The 16,369-nt window shown below is 44.8% G+C and overlaps 1 protein-coding gene across 16 annotated transcripts in view; it reads right to left on the minus strand.

The window, feature by feature from the left end:
• LDLRAD4 (low density lipoprotein receptor class A domain containing 4) overlaps window positions 1-16,369 on the minus strand; it is a 436,878-nt gene that overhangs the window by 238,394 nt on the left and 182,115 nt on the right. For 2 of the 16 annotated variants that reach the window (XM_078347670.1, XM_078347671.1), the window contains exons 3-4: window positions 8,261-8,419; window positions 1,400-1,434 (exon numbers count right to left, since the gene is read on the minus strand). The exons of 12 other annotated variants lie outside the window; for them this stretch is intronic. The gene's annotated coding sequence lies outside the window, so the exon portion shown is untranslated. The remainder of the gene's footprint in view (window positions 1-1,399; window positions 1,435-8,260; window positions 8,420-16,369) is intronic. 2 more of the 16 variants (XM_078347669.1, XM_078347672.1) reach the window with 2 other exon arrangements.

The following is a 16,369-nucleotide window of genomic DNA, read 5'->3' on the forward strand; positions in this document are numbered from 1 at the left end:
CAAGAGGAGCCCTTCCTGCTGGTGGTGGATGTTGCCTGCAAGAAGAATCCTGACTGATGAACAGCCTTGCTGTGATCCTGTTGGGTCACACAAGCCACCCTCACTATGAACCAGGAGAAGGAGGCAGCGTTTCCAGGAAGCTCAGGACAGTCATTAAGAAAATCTTCAATGATAAACTTCTCAGCTCAGTTCATAGATCAATAAAAACTTGAGAAGCTGCTGGGAGCAAAGTGATCGTCCATAAGATCATGTACAAATTGGTACATTAAGTGCTCAGTTCATTTGTTCACTTGTGGAATGCCTACTGACTGCCAGGTGCTCTTGTATACACTAGGGCTACAAAAACAAGAAAGACAAAATTCATGCCCTCTAAGAGCTCATAATCTAGAAATGCTAATAGGTAAACAAATCCTTTTCTCACCACTGTAATTACATAGCTAAAGTCCACCTGGCCTGCTGGAGTGGAGACCCATAAAGTCAGGGACTCTGTCTGAACCTTCACTGCTGTCTCTTTAGTTCCTCATGTACCTAGTCCATAATAGGCACTCAGTCAATATCATATGAATAGATGAGACAGGAGTGAATGAATCTAATTCATTCAAACAGAAACACCACGGTAAATGTTATAATAGATAAATATCAAGTCTTATGGAAACACTTTATAGGAAAAATATTTGCCGACCAGAATGCTGAAAATGAGCAGAAATTTTTCAGAAAGATAAGAAAGATAAGGATACTTAAAGAGCCAGAAATTATAGAGGCTGGGTGTAAAGGACATGCCATCCTCTAAGAATAGCAAGCAATGCGATGGGGCCAGAGATTATGCATGAGGAAGTAGCAGACAATGCACTGAGGCAAAGTTATGGCACTGATTACTGTCAAAGAGTTAGGGAATTGCTCTGAGCAAATACTAACTTAAGAACTCAGTGCAGGCTAGGCATGATGGCTCATGCCTATAATCCCAACACTTGGGAGGCTGAGATGGGAAGAGCACTTGAGTCCAGGAGTTTGAGATTGGCTTGGGCAACATAGTGAGACCCTATCTCTACAAACAAACAAACAAACAAACAAACAAACAAAAACCATGTTTTAATTAGCTGGGCATTGGTGATGTGTAACTGTAATCCCAGCTACTCAAGAGGGTGGGGTGGGAGGACTGCTTGAGGCTACGAGGTCAAAGCTACAAAGGGGCAATGATTGCCCCATTGCACTCTAGCCTAGAAAACAGAGTAAGACCCTGTCTCAAAGAAACAAACAACAACTTGAGTGCAGACTACTGGGTTAGGTCTCATAATGGCAATTTCAACAAAAGTATCTGTATTAGTCAGTTCTCACACTGCTAATAAAGACGTACCAGAGACTGGGTAATTTATAAAGGAAAGAGGTTTAATGGACTCACAGTTCCACATGGCTGGGGAGGCCTCACAGTCATGGCTGAAAGCAAATGAGGAACAAAGTCACATCTTACATGGTGGCAGACAAGAGAGAACATGCAAGGGAACTGCCCTTTATACAACCATCAGATCTTGTGAGAATTATTCACTATCATGAGAATAGCATGGGAAAGACCCATCCCTGTGATTCAGTTAACCTCCCAGTGGGTCCCTCTCACAACACGTGGGAATTATAGGAGCTATAATTCAAGATGAGATTTGGGTGAGAACACAGCCAAACCATATCAGTATCCAATATCAATATCCAAGTAAAATACTTGGAAGTAGTAACATATTAGTCTAATAGCAGATGCTTTGTTCAAGCATTTGTTGAGCACTTATGGCAAAACTATGAGATGAGGGTACTAAAAAAAGAAGATTTTGCTCTTAGGACTCTTTATAGAGGCACTTTTTTTTTTTTTTTTGGAGACAGGGTCTGATTCTGTAACCCAGGCTGAAGTGCAGTGGCACAATCTCAGCTCACTGCAACCCTCACCTCCCAGACTCAAGTGATCCCCTACCTCAGCTTCCCAAGTCGCTGGGATTACAGGTGCACATCATGACATGCAGCTAATTTTTTGTATTTTTAGTATAGACAGCTGTTGCTATGTTGCCCAGGCTGGTCTTGAACTCTTGGATTCAAGCGATCCACCTGCCTCAGTCTCCTAAAGTGCTAGGATTGCAGGCGTGAGCCATCGCACCCAGCCTGTATTCTTATAATAACTAACTGGCATCTTTTCTGGTGACCATGAGAATGCACCCCCTGGACCTCCAACTAGAGGGGCAGCTGCTGTACCCTACAATACCCATTCCTGCATTTTGCCCTGAATCTCTGCTTCCCACTAACAAAAAGTCATCCTCTAAAATCAAGCTAGCCTTTTACAACGAGAGCTTTCAGTTTCCCAAGAAATCATCAGTTTTATGAATTTCCTCCCAGTATCTAACCTGGTTGGCCTTATATCTTAGTTTGTTAGCCTAATCACAAGGCAAATCTGAGGAAGGAGGGGAAATGTATGCACAGCATATTTCAAAGTCCAGTGTAAGCCATTAATCTGTCATCTGGACTCGTTATAGGCTATGCTTCCATCCATTAATGCAGATCAAGCCTCACTGTGTAAACAATAGCAAAACTGAATGTCAATTAAAAGGATATACATATTCATAAAGGTTTTTTTAAACTTCTTACTTTGGGATAATTTTAAATTTGAGGAAGAGTTGTAAAATCACTAGAGTTCCTGTCTACCCTCCTTAACCCACCTTCTCCAGTGGGTTAGGAGTATGCCAATGTTAGTTTCTTAGTTTGGATGCTGCAGCACAATCATCTAAACTAAGAAATTAACATTGGCATACTCCTATTACCTAAACCACAGACATTGCTTGAATTTCACCAGTTTTTCTGAATAATGTCCCTTTTCTGTCCCAGGATCCCATCTAGGATCCTGTGGTGTGTTTAGCTGTCCTTCCTTAGCGCCCCCCACCCTTGCCCTGACAGGTCTGAAGTTCCTCCTTGCCTTTCAGAGGCTTGATACTTTTGAAAATTACTGGTCCAGTGTTTTGCAGAATGTCCTTCAATTTGGGTTTGTGCAGTATCTTATGATGATTAGAGTAAGACTACGCATTACTGGGAAGAACACCACAGAGGCAGTGTGCCCACTCAGCACGTCATGTCCTGGGTACCGCGTGTGGGTATGTTTATCGTTGCTGATGTTGGCCTTGAGCACTCAGTGTTTGCCAGTTTCCTTCACGATAAAGTCACTATTTTCTTTTCATAATTAATAAACATTTGTATTTGGAAAGACACTTTGAGACTATTAAAATGTCTTGTTTCTCCTTTCTCATTGAGTAATTTTAGCACCCAGTAACAGATCTCACCTACTGCAGTCATTGTTATGCTGTTCTGATGGTGATTTTCTATTTTTCTCAATTCTTCTACATGTACTAATTAGAATTCATCTGAAATTCTTCTCCGCCAGCTTGTGAATGGCCCAAGCTCTCCCTAATCTAAGAATGAAACAGCCCATTAAGAATTAGTTTAGAGAATGTTTATGCTGTCCGATATAATGCAAAACTTGCATATGTTCTAGAAACTAAATGGTAAGATACACATTGGAGATATAAACATTTAAGAATGTAAGTTGCACATAAGATAGATATAATAGGTTAATAGTCTGACCTATCAGTAGCTTAAAGTCTTCCTGTGTGTAATGGCAATAAATAAGAGACAAGGTTATTTAATAATCTATAGGCAGGGTAACCACAAACAATATGGTGAGGAATCATCTATAGTCAAGGACAGATCCCTAGAGGGCAATTAAGCATTTTACACAGGATCCCCAAGGGGGCCACCACATGTCTCTCCCTTCCCTGGGAGGGGAGGCAGCAGCCTACCCACCCCTTCCGGGCCCTCCCCAATCACTTGCTCACTACCATGAGGCCTGGTCTCATCTGTATTATGAAGGTAGCTCAGTTACTTCTTTAGTGAAAACAAAACAAAACAAAACAATAAACAGTGTGATTATCACAGAGGTAGTACGGAAAACAGGCAGAATCCAGCTCCTCATGGGCAGGCCTATTTGGGGGTTAGTGGTGGGCTGTGACAAAGGCAGGATTGCATAGCTGCTCTGAAGTCTCAGTAAGATGTTCTTACAGACCTTCACTCTGTGCACACAAAGCCAAATGATGTAATCATCATCACTTCAGTAAACTTATTTCCATTGCTTAAAAAAGTAACCGATATTCCCTGTATGGAATTTACAAAACCCAATAAACTTTCTAAAAGCAAAAGAAGGTGGAAGAAAAAGATGAGAAAGAAAAAAAAGGAGTTACAGGGTAAAAGAAGAAAAGTTATCCTAACTTCCAAGCCAAAAGGAAGCTCAATTAATAAGCTGTGTACCCACCTGTAATCCCAGCACTTTGGGAGGCTGAGGCCAGTGGATCACGAGGTCAGGAGTTTCAGACCAGCCTGGCTAAGATGGTGAAACCCTGTCTCTACTAAAAAGACAAAAATTAGCCAGGTGTGGTGGTGGGCGCCTGTAATCCCAGCTACTTGGGAGACTGAGGCAGGAGAATCACTTGAACTTGGGAGGTGGAGGTTGCAGTGAGCCAAGATCCCACCACTGCACTCTAGCCTGGGTGACAGAGCAAGATTCAGTCTCAAAAAAAAAAAAAAAAAGCTGTGTGCCTTCTATTGACCATGGTTTTCTATGGCTTACACCCTACTACTCTTTCTATTTCTCTCTCTCTCTTTTTTTTTTTTTGAGACAGGTTGTCACTTTGTCACCCAGGCTGGAATGCAGTGATATGATCATGGGTCACTGCAGGTGGAACTTGAAGTCAAAAGTCATCCTCCCACCTCAGCTTCCCAAGTAGCTAGGACTGCAGGCCTACACTTCTACACCTGGCTAAATTTTGTATTTTTGTAGAGACAGGGTTTCGCCCTGTTGCCCAAGCTGGTCTTGAACTTCTGGCCTCAAGTGATCCTTTCATCTCAGCCTCCCAAAGTACTGAGATTATAGGTGTGAGCCATTGGGCCAGGACTTTATATGCCATATATAATTGAATATAAGGTGATAGTAATTGTAAGACACTATTTTATGTGTCAATAAGAAAGAAAAAGAAAATATACACAATTATAGTTTTAAGACCTAATCAATTATAAATCAAATTCCAGTTTTGAAGATGTGGAAATGGCAGGGAGCAGTTCATCAAATTGACTAATTATGGTTTCTTAAACATGGAGCTCTTAGAACAATTAGTACAAAGGGACCTAGGTCCTACCCTCAGGAACTTGGTAAGACAAACCCTAGTATAAGAAACACACAAATATGTCATTAGAAACGATGGTGAGAGTTGTGAAGAAAAGATCTCCAAGGCAGAAAGGCACGCCCACTGCCCTATCACCTCCTGGTTCCCCTTCTCGAAAGATGTCCAGGTCCACCCCCATCATTTGGCCAGGCAATGATTCTCCGAGCTCCAAATGGCCATTTGCTCCCAAGGGGGTGAAACCTTGGACAAGATGCACTAATATAGCTCCTACCAGTGTTAGTGCCCTTGGGCAACCTCAGGACAAATTAGATGAAATCAGGTGTGTTCAGGGCCATAGACTTTGGTAGAAATTAGGAAGGTCAGTTAACATATGGAAGTGACCTGAGGCACGATGCATTGTCTTGTTCATCTTTGCCTCCTGCGGTGCTAACAGTGCCTCAGCACCATGGGCGTTCTATAACACTGTGTAGACTTACTTGAGAAAATCACATCACCCTCAACTAATCTAATGCTGTGATGAAGGAAAAATTACATTTTCCTATCAACTGAATTACTTGTATGTCTCTAATAATAAATGAGATGAAAGAAGCTCTGAAGTCACATTCAGAGTGGCCTCTATGAGGGGTGCACCAGAGTCGCGTGGGTGACACCCAGCAGTGTCACACACTCACCCTCATGTTTACAAGGGTAGGAAAAGCTACTCTCCCAGAAGCATCCTCAGGTTATCCTAAACACTGTGCACAGAGAAGCTGCCAGAAGAAAAGCTTAAAATGCACACCATCATGCACTTTGCTTATCATTCCATCCCGCAGCCCACCTCGCCGTGCTAAGTTTAAGGCAGATATGAAAGGGCAAAGACCAACAGTCCTGGACTTAAATTGCCATTAATAAACAGTCACTGCATTTTATTGCTGAGTCAGTGTCTGCTCTCCAAAGGTTATGGACTCAAGTACACCTTCACCCACCACACCACGCCATCCTAAGCACCCTGACCATCACATTTCTACTCAGGGACAGGCAGCCCTGGAGGACAGGCTTCCTTCCTCCTGAGAGTGCATGGAGGCCCCTTAGCAGGTGCATGAGGGGACCACTGTGCTAAAAACCCATGGCAAGTCAGAGTAAGTACAGCCAGGCCTGGTGGGAGTGGGCCCCAGCCAGCATGGTGGGAAATGGCCTCCCACCCTGTCCAGGTCCCAGGAGCCTGCCCACCCCTGCTGCAGGCTCCCAGTGAGAGGTAGTCAGAAGGATGAGGCTCCTCTGAGGATTCCTGATCAGGGAGGCCCAGCACAAAGGGGAAGCCTCTTCCCCAGTAAACAAAATAATCATGCACACCACGGCATCCAGGGGCAAAGGATGAGGTCCTCCTGACTGTATCCTTGTGTTGAGGTTTTGCATGATGCCAGGCGTTCCAGCTACTCTGGAACAAAGAAAATGCCCAGGTAGCACTGCTCATGTCACTTCCTGATATATAGAGGTCCCAAGCTCCTTGGTCACAGCTCACTGTTATTTTTAGGACTTGCAAGCAACTTGCAAAAACCATTTCATGGCACCTCAGCACCATGGAATCAAGATCTGTGACTCTCTCAGCTAGAATGCACCAAGGTCACTTGGGGGTTGCAAGTTCACCAAGTATCATCAGCTGAGAGGGCCAGTAGGAAGGAATCCAAGACAGTGTTCCCCAGGGGGCCCAGGCATACCACAAGGGCATGAGTGTGGGTACCCTGGCACAGGAGCTGCCAGCATGGGTGCTCAGCACAGTTAGGTGACAGAATAAAATATGCTGCAAAAGTAGAGGCAATGATCTCAGCCATAAAGAAATGTGGCCGGGAGCGGTGGCTCACGCCTGTAATCCCAGCACTTTGGGAGGCCGAGGAGGGTGGACCATGAAGTCAAGAGATCGAGACCACCCTGGCCAACATGGTGAAACCCCCATCTCTACTAAAAAATACAAGAATTAGCTGGATGTGGTGGCACCCACCTGTAGTCCCAGCTACTTGGGAGGCTGAGGCAGGAGAATTGCTTGAACCTAGGAGGCAGAGGTTGCAGTGAGCTGAGATCGTGCCACTGTACTCCAGCCTGGCAATAGACCAAGACTCTGTCTCAAAAAAAAAAAAAGAAAGAAATGTGATATTGGTATTTTAAAAGTTGCACAGTAAGAATCACCATGAAATCTCTACTGAATTTAAAGAAAGGGACTTAGGGAGGAATTGTCTCTCACAGCAAGATAAGCTGCCTGCTCTAGAGGACAGAAAATGAGCTGCTGACAGGAGCAGGCCCAGGAGCCCCAGTGCTCACCCACACCACTGTGGCACTAAGACACCCTCAGCTCAGAGCAGGACAGGGCCCTGCATGCCAGAGCTCATTAGTCCACAGTGAAATCCTTCCAATTCCAACGGTGAAAATGCTCGTATAGGGCCAGGCGCAGTGGCTCATGCCTGCAATAATCTTAGCACTTTAGGAGGCTGAGGCAGGAGGACTGCTTGAGGCTAGGACTTTAAGACCAACCTGGGCAACACAGCAAGATTCTGTTTCTACAAAAAAAAAAAATTAATTAGCCAGGCATGGTGGCTTCTGCTATGGTCCTAGTAACTTGGGAGGCTGAAGCAGGAGGATAGGAGGATAGGTTAAGCCCCAAAGGGCAAGGCTTCAGTGAGCTATGATTGCATTACTGTACTCCAGCATGGGTGACAGAGTGAGATCTTATCTCAAACCAACCAACAAACAAACAAACAAACAACGGTGGCAATGAACTTGTAGTTTACATTCTCCATTTTAAGATCACATATTAAGATATTAAGATATGTGATCTTAAAATGGAGAATGTAAACTACAAGTTCATTGCCAGATACGCTGGGTACAAAGTCCAACTCTGCCACGGACAAGATGCATTGTGTTGTCTCTATAAGCCTCAGTCTTTCAGGTATAAATCAAATTCAATACCTATTTCTTGAAGTCAAGATTAAACCAGATGCTATATATGAAGTACTCAGCACAGCACCTGCCCCGTGTGGTCCATAATTTAAACAGTAACTAATAATATTGTATTTGTTCATCATTATTACCTTGTTTATCAATAAAGCAAACATGCAGCTTCCCTTAGGACATCTGTGACCTTCCCAGGGTTTCCCACTGCTTCAGAGTTCACAGAGGTCACATCTACTTTCAGGACCTCTTCATCTGGTTTTGCTCACACTGCTTTTTTCTTTCCTTCTTCATATGACCTACAGAGATTCACAGTTTCAGTTCTTTTGCATGTGTTTCTGAAACACCACTGACAGATGAAATGCATATTAAAACAGGTGCTGAACTTGTACAGTTACTTTTTAAGCATCTTAATGCAAATCTAAAATGACAATAAAAGCGCAGCAGCGACCGGCACAGGAGCAGTGTCAGTGAGTGGGCTGTCCCCTGTGCTTCAGTGTCCTATGCTCCTCTGATTGTGGCTGCATTGTGAAGGCACAGCAAGGCTGCAGCCATGCCGTCACGGTGCTCTACTCCATCGGGCATCTGGCCTCCAAGTCTCCTGTGCACATCTCCACGCCTGTTTAGAGGCAGGGGAGGCAGCGGGGATGCAGAGCAAGAGAACAGCGACACCCCCAGGGGAGGGGGCCTGTGCCACTGCACCCCTGACACACCTCAACAACGGTCAAGGAAGGGTTCCATCCTCCAGGGTACCTCCCAGCAGTCTAAAACATCCCTCCAGAAATGGCAGAATCTGAAATTACCAGCCTCTTATTAAATATACCTGGAGGGAAAGGTCAAAGTCATTTCCCAGGCCACATTAGCCTAGCCACGGGGGGAGCAGGGCAGAAATCAGAGGCCCCGCCCCAGCCTCCCTCAGTTCAGGGTCAGCACACTCAGTGTAGACATCACCTCCTTACAGGCTGGGTGCCTCCCTGGGGCAGCGTGCATCCAGATGGTCTCCCTCTTTCACTCAAACATCTTTCCGCCAGCCACAGCCACTCGCAATCATCACAGGCTTCACAGACAACAGAAAAAACCTGCTTTAAGGACATGGACCTCCCCCCCACCATGTCCTTTCTTTTAGAGGTAAAATATATTAGAATCAATTTGAATTCTATTCATTTACGCCCTGGCTCCTATAAAGACACACAGTCTCACAAGGATTTTGCAAGGCAGTAAAACATCCCCTGTTGAAAAAGAACTAAATACGGCCATGACACAGGGCCACACAATCACCAAATCACACATCCACCATCAGAAGAACGTGTTCATTACTGATTTTGCAGAGAAACTGCGCCCCAGAGAAGTGAAATAACCCACCCAAGGTCACGCAGCTACACAACACAGGAACTGCCAACATAAGCTCACTGTCATTTATTTTGAAAGCAAACAGAGTTTTGCTATCCATTCTGAGACGGACTCTTTCCTAATAACACCCCCATGAAGTGATCATGGGTCCTAGTGTCAGTCTATTAAACTGCACCAGACCTATGTATTTTTTTACCACAGAAGATAGACTCTAGTCCCCAGGCTTTATTTTATTTCTCACTTTAAAAAGGAAACTTCTTACTTCCTTTTTCCATTCTTATTTTTAAAAAGAAACTTTGGTAGATATAAACGAACAAGGTTAAGAAAGTAAAAATTGCCTCATGCTCCTACTCAGGGGTGGTCACTGTTAGCATTCTGGGGCATGTATCTGTCTATTAAGTCTTTGCTCTTTATTTTAAAAAACAGAATCACTCTCTTCATGTTGTTTTAGGATCTACTTTTTTCCATTTAAAAATGTATCATAAGGCTTTCTCCAGGACAGCAAATACTGTTCTTTAATATCATTTTAATAGCTACATGCTATTTCAGCATACGAATGTGCTATTATCATTTAACCATGTGTCGTTTGGAGACTGGCTTAATGGTTTAATATTGTTTTTTCCAAGTGTTGATTGTGTCAGCCAGTGAGAGTGCTATCCCTTCCAATCTCCTGTCATTTGCAAATGTGATAAGCATGTTTGTCATCACCTTTACCCAAGTTCCTAATAAAATCTCAAGACACAACTGTTAGATTTCCTTCCTGATTGACATGTATCTATTCAACTTTCTTTGGGTTTCACAATTTGGAATTTGAATGACGGAAGAGTCCCCAGATCATCACAAAAACCGTTTCATTCATTCAAATATGTTTACTGATTGCTGTCTATAGGAGCAGCACGGACCTAGGAGCTTCCAAAACAAATGCAATGTGTTAGAAGTACTTTATAAATGAGAACTCTTAGGACTCTTGGTCACAAAAGCATACCCAGATTCGGCATCCCAAAAGTTGTAATAATTAAAAGAAGAGCCCCGCAGGTGCCAAAACATGTTTTGGCAATTTAACTAGATTATAAAAATTGTTCAAGTTACTGGAGACAACAATCCTGTAATTTAAGAGTTAGCTACTGGGAAACTATTAGTGCGAGAAGTAAGTTTCTGAAAATGGGATGTTTATAAGAGAAGTGTGATTCAGGTCGGGGTAGTAGGGTCCTATAACCAAGCAGCAGCTCTGGTTGTGAAGAAAGGGTAAGGGGCTGCCCTGACTCCTGCACAAGAAACCAGGATTCACCGAGGAGCACAAGCAAAAAGGAATGGGGCCCACAGACTGAAGTCTCTGTTGGAAAAGAAGGGAAAAGCATGTTGTTGGTTTCTATCTTTTTAAAAGACGGTATTTAATGCTGAAATATCATGAAAAGTGCATCAGATGTTCTCATTTTAGGTGAGAAGAGACAAAGTATGGCAGATGAAAGAGCGATTTGGCAACGTGCCACTGCTGATTCTCTGTGCTGTTTCATCCTGTCGTTGTTCCGGATAAGGAGGAACCACCCTTGAAAACTGTGAAGTCAGTCCACAAACCTCAGGGAAGTGTGAGGATAACTTCCAGCAGGCCTGGTAGCACTTGTCACCTGCCAGAGGGGCTAAAACCACACATAAGGAAAAAGCCTCAGAGTCCCCAAGATGGGTCCAGCTTAGAAGTGAACCCAGGCTGGGAGCAGACCCCATTCTCCAGGTGTCTGGCCCCAAATGGCTGCAGCCTGTATCTGGGGGACAAAGACTGAGCAAAATGTTCTCATTTGCTTTCTGTCCTGGACTCTGCTGAAGAGAGGCTCACGCTGTCCAGACCTAGGAGCCCACAGCGTGGGGCATCCTCTCCACCAAGGGAGAGGTGACTTCCTTCCTGGGGTCTCAGGGACACACAGGAGAGTCGGACAGACAGCCCATGTGCTTCTCACACCAAGTCTCAGCAGTGTGCTTACAAGGAGCCAGGAAACACATGAAAGTGCAGTGATCCTAAATATAAAACCCTTCTTCTATGGAGAAACTCAGTGTTCGACAAAGGAATGGTTTTTTTTAAGCAATGATTTAGAAAAAGACAATATAAATGTATTAAATACACAGCAAACATTCCTAGCCAAATTGACAGAGTCTTACCCAGCTTCTGCCTCCCTTTGGAAGTGAACAAAATTACAGTGACTGCCCGCCTGCCTGTCCGCTCCTGGGCATGTGGCCTCTGGACAGCTGACACACTGTTCCCCAAACACCAATTCTGTTCCAGCCTGAGTCCTCTGCGCTGGCTGCTCCCTCCTGAGCCCGCTCTCCCTGTTCTCTACGTTTCCTTCCCCTCCCTTGTCCTCAGCGAGGCCTCATCTTGCCCTTCTATCAGCAACGGCCATTCCCCAACCTCACCTATCTCCTTTCCATACTTGATCTTCTACAGGACGTGAATGCTGTCTGAAACAGCATGATATGTTTGTTTACTCTATTCTGTCTCACCAAACACATGTAAATTCCATGAATGTGGGGTACGCCTCTGTCTTACTCACCCCTGCGTTCCCAGTGCCTGCTACAGTGCTTGGTGTACAAGTGCTCCAGGAATACATGTGAAGTCAATGAATCTAGGAGTGGACCTCCATAGCTCACCTCATGGACCATAAGGGAACCGCGTCCTTTCCTCCATCATGCCTATGCCAAAAGCAAGACTTCTTTTGGTCAAAGCATTTCAAGAGAATGTATGCAGAAGAAGGCTTTGCTCCGTCTCACAGGCTCGAAGGCAATATGACAGATTACAGGAGCCTGTGAAGAGGGCTAGGCTTGTCCCTGCCCTGGTTTCTCTCCAGCCATGAGCTCCAATCATAAATACTCTTTTCACCATCCTGGAGTGTCTCCTCCTCATCACCACATATCCAAGAGTCTGGCCTGCTCACCTGTGCATGGACCACACAAACAGAAGGGTCCATCTGGACCCCACAGGTCTGGGTCCCACACCCATCAGCCCGGTCCCAACTCCATGCTGGGTGGGCCTACCCTCGCCCCTGGACTCTGACCCAAGCCCAAATTCCTGCCAGAAACAGAAATCACTTCAGGCCTCCAGGATCTTAAAAGGATACAAGGAGGTAGACCATGGCACTTTTTAATATGCAGAAATGAAATCGCCACACCTTCCATAATTCCCTCTCTTCCCCACACCCCACTAAAGAATAACCTAACTGTGCAAGCATGTGTGACATGGACGAGCTCCCCCAAAGAAGCCTGCCGTCCAAGCAAACTATGTAGCATTTTATTAAATAAAATGTTTTCCTATTTTGTCATTTTCCAGCACCCAGCCCAGTGTCCAGCATAAAATTCAATGAAAGTCAATAAGAGCCAATGCCAGCTGGCTCTCAGGGCCCGGAAATGTTTGCATCAAGCAAACGACAGGGAAGAGCAAGGTAAAAGATATGGAGTCTAAACTGCTCAGCAACATGTTTATTTAAATTCTGTTTCTACTTTGTTATACCATGCAACAAAACAATCACATCTAAATGACAAACAGGTAATAAAGAGTCTACCTGTGGGGAAATCAGTCTTCACTGAATATATTCAGAACAATTCATCATGGGGACATTGAGTTCAACTTTCCAAGGCAGCTACAAGAATCCGAGGTTTGCTTTGTTGTTGTTTAAAAATGAGCTATTAACAGAAGAGCATATGTTCATGTGAGTTTACAGCATGAACTCCGATAATGCTGCCATCCCTGGAAACCCTTAGGAGCTGTTCTTCTGAGTATGTCCTCAGATGCCATTGGCAAATGGGATGCCCATGTGGCTCTGCAGACAGCGAGGTGGGGTCTCAGAGGTGGCAAATATTTGGGGGCCAAGTTTTGTCAATAAAGTGAGTTGATGGCTGACAACTGCCTATTGCCATGAAGTCATGTTTTGGGTAGCAGCAGTGTGCCTGAAATAACAATATCTATTTATTGTACGTTTATCATGTGTCTGGCTTTGTTGCAACTGATTTATCTGCATAAACGCATGTATTTTGCCCAACAAACCTTTAAAGTACCATTGTTATTGTCATTTTCACATTATGGATAAGGAAGTTGAGGCACAGAGAGGTTAAGTTGCTCACCATATGCCACACAGGCTGGTGTGGTCAGCCAGGATTTGAGCCCAGGAACATGTACATGTGTATAAACGCATCACTGTCCTCTCTCTCTAGGGAAAAATACGTAGAGCGACTTTTTTTTTTAAGTCAGGGTCTCACCCTGTTGCCTGGAGTGCAATGGTATGATCATAGCTCACTGCAGCCTCAAACTCCAGGGCTCAAGCATTCCTTGTGCCTCAGCCACCTGAGTAGTTGGGACTATAGGCACACACCACCACATCTGGTGGGATCTTGGTATGTTGCCCAGACTGGTCTGGAACTTCTGGGCTCAAGTGATCCTCCTACCTCAGCCACCCAAAATGCTGGAATTACAGGTGTGAGCCACTGCTCCCAGCCCCAAACATTGTTGCAAAGATGAAGAGCTGGGTGGCTGCATTCACTGCATCTCTGCACACGAGTATATTCCATGAGAATGGATGCAACACTGAGAGTAATGCTCCACAGGGAAGGGAGTCCCAAGCAACAACAGACAGTTGCTACACTGCCCCTGGGGAGGGTGGGCTGGTCAGTGGCAGGGCCTGGTTCTACAGAGAGGGATCCCCATGTCCAGGCTGGTGGTCAGAGGCTGTGAGGACACCAGCAACACACCAGCATGCTGCCTCTCCTCCCTGTGAACACCAAACCCGCATCAACAGAGCATCATTCACTGCACATCAAGTTGTTAATGTGAAGGGCCACCTATCTCCTTCCAAACCTATCCTTAAGCCGAAACTGAGACCCTCATTACCCACCCACAGTCACTCCTACCTTCCCACCCATCTTTCTGCTCCCCTTCTTCCCATCAAGACCCACACTCAAATCTGAGCTCTTCTGATAAACTCAATGGTATTAATGCAATTTTCTTTTTTTCAAAACTGTTTATGTTTATTGTGGTGAAATATATGTAATATAAAATGTCCCATTTTTCCAGTTTGCATGCTCACACTGCTATGCAACTGTCACCAGCGTGACGCCTTCCTGCTTTAACGCCTAAGCATTCCAAAAGCAGAAAGACAAACGCCAGTGAGGTTATCTAAGGTAGACATGTAAAAGTCTTGTATTTTCTAACGTGGAACACAGACAACACTATCCAATTCTTAGTATTTGCGTTCAGTTTGGAGCGTCAGCCTCCTTCCTCTCTCCCTCAGTCCCCTCCTGCCCCAACTTGGTTATGAAGGAAAAGCCGGAGTGGGAGGATCTGAGACAGCCCCACTTTCAACCCTGACACAGTGGCCCCCGCTGGTCAGTGCAGCCTCGAGGAGAGTCTCTTGTGCCTGTGCAGATCCTGAGCCACAAACTCGGATCACGCCCACACCTCTCAGGGCTATCTCAGGGAGCACACACGGCTGCATATGTGAAAGCACCTGCCATGGCAGACAATTAGTCTTCACTCCTTATGTCAGCTCTGTGAGAGCGTGTGCTGAGATCAAGATAGCATCCTTCCAAAAGGGCAGGGAAAACACCCTAAATTTTCTGCAATTTTATCACAAAGAAAAAAATGAGTGTAGATGATAGACCAGCCTGGTTTCCTACCCAACTCCTGGTATGAGGAGTGCTAGGCCATGGTAGCACCGTGCTTTGTCATCTTGGGGCAGGACCTGACGGGCCCCATGGCTTTCCAGTAAGTGCCCAGGACAAGGGTCCTGCTACTCTAGGGCTCTACAGACAAGATAACAAGAAATAGGTGGTAGGATTCAGAAGCACTGATCTCAGGATGACTTTCCTAAGAAGTCAGGCAAACCCAACAGGGAGCAGTGGCTTGTGCCTGTAATCCCAGGCCAAGGCAGGAGAATCACTTGAGGCCAGGAATACAAGACTAGCCTGGAAAACAAAGCAAGATCCCATCACTACAAAAGATTATTAAAGTTTTTAAAAAATGAAAACAAAAGTCAGGCAAACCCAAACAGTAGCTGTAGCTGGTCTCAGGGGTAGCAGACTGGGCAAGCCTAAGACAGAACCCCCATGTGAAATGGGCACACCCCCATCTCCTTAGGAAGTCTGGAAGCCCATTTTCTACTTGGCAACTGGTATATGGCTTCTTTAAAGGAATTCTTTAATATACAATATGGTACCCAGAAACACTAATTAACATATTTTCTTCTGTATACTTGCTACAGCTGTACCATCAGCCCTCCGTATCCACAGGTTCTGCATTTGTGGATTCAACTAACTACAGACTAAAAATATTCAGAAAAAATACAAATAACAATATAACAATAAAAAATAGGCCATAGTGGCTTACACTTATAATCCTAGCACTTTGGGAGGCCAAGACAGGAGGATCGCTTGAGCCCAGGAGTTTGAGACCAGTCTAGGCAACATGGCAAAATCCTGTCTCTACAAAAAAATAAACAATTTGCCAGGTGTGATGGCATGTGCCTGTAGTCCTAGCTACTTAGGAGGCTGAGGTGGGAGGATCACTTGAGCCCAAGACGTTGAGACTGCTGTGAGTTATGCTGGCACCACTGTACCCCAGCCTAGGTGACAGAGCAAGACCCCGTCTAAAAAATTTTAAAAATACAAATTTTAAAAATATAGCGTAACAACTATTTACACAGCATTTACATTGTATGAGGTGTCATCAGCAATCTAGAGATGATGCACGGTCTGTGAGTGGATGTTTGTATGTTATAAGTATATGCACCATCACTTTCTATGAGGGACTTGAGCAACCACAAAGGACAGCAAGGCTGATGGTGCTAACAGAGCACAGAATTAGATGCCCAGCTAGGGCACCATGTTATTATTTGTATTCTTTTATTGCCCCCAGGAAATCT

This window comes from Callithrix jacchus, chromosome 13 (assembly GCF_049354715.1).
Source record: "Callithrix jacchus isolate 240 chromosome 13, calJac240_pri, whole genome shotgun sequence".
NCBI lineage: Eukaryota > Metazoa > Chordata > Mammalia > Primates > Cebidae > Callithrix > Callithrix jacchus.